The sequence below is a fragment of the Nuphar pumila genome, chromosome 4 (assembly GCF_984573655.1).
Source record: "Nuphar pumila chromosome 4, dmNupPumi1.hap1.1, whole genome shotgun sequence".
NCBI classification, from domain to species: domain Eukaryota; kingdom Viridiplantae; phylum Streptophyta; class Magnoliopsida; order Nymphaeales; family Nymphaeaceae; genus Nuphar; species Nuphar pumila.
Genome location: NC_143252.1, coordinates 117,338,964 through 117,340,199, shown reverse-complemented (window position 1 = coordinate 117,340,199; position 1,236 = coordinate 117,338,964).

Below are 1,236 nucleotides of genomic sequence, written 5' to 3'. Positions count from 1 at the left end.
GCTTAAATCCGGCCCAACAAAATCTCCGGTTAGGTTGAGCCAGCAGGCTATATGTGCATTATATATATATATATATGTTTCATTTTTATTTTATATAGGGTACCGGAGAAATATTGATTCGAATCATCACCTATTACTCTTGACCTTCACTTGTCTGGGAAATGATCCCAAATGAACAGGTATGGAAGCTATAATTGTAAAACACGATCGAATCTATGGAAGCATTGGTTTATACATTCCTGCTGGTCTCGACTCTAGGGATAATTTTTTTTGCTATCTTTTTTCGAGAACCGCCTAAGGTTCCGAATAAAAAGATGAAATGATTTTTCATTATCTCAATTGAAATGATGACCTTCCCAATAGGCCCCATTTCTCCGGTACCCTATATAAAATAAAAATGAAACATATATATATATATATATATTCTCATTTTGCTCTATTAGGCCTCATAGTTTGAAGTGTTTTATAATAAATCCAAACCATTATGTGTTTAGCATACTCGATTTAGTGGGAATGGACTCTTGGATCATATTTTTTTTACGAAAAAATGTATTTTTATGAACAAAAAAAAATGATGCCTTCATAGCCATTGATTTTGGATCACAGAAAAAACCAGCATACAGGTCAGATTCTGGTGATCTAAAAGTTGGTTCCTACTAAACAAAACCTATAAACCACGTCTATTAGATGGGAGAAAAAATATCAAAACCTATGATTTTTTAAAGGGCCTAAGGGGGGCAAAACAAAAAAAATAAGGCAGACCAATTACATTTCTCTATCAATCTATATATATAATGCGTTCTTTAGGCCTCATATTTGTTAGGTCTCAATGGTCCCCTTCAAAAATCATAGTTTTAAGTATTTTTCTCATGTCTAACACAGTAGATGTTTTGTTTGGTGGGAACCAACTTTTGGATGGCCGTCCAAAATCAATGGCAATGAAGGTACCAGTTTTTTCCTGCTCATAAAATGATATTTTTCGTCAAAAAAACATGATCCAAGAGTCTATTTTCACTAAATAGATCATGCTAAACACATCTAACGATTCAGATCTATCATAAAACGGTAACCTATAGGACAGAAGGAGAAATGGGGCCTAATATGTTCTGTTATCATATATATATATATATATATATATATTGAAACTGGGTCAAGTATGTGATTAGAAACAAGGATTCATCATGGATCCCATCTATTGTCTTACATTTTCAAATTTTTCATTAAAAAAACTTATAA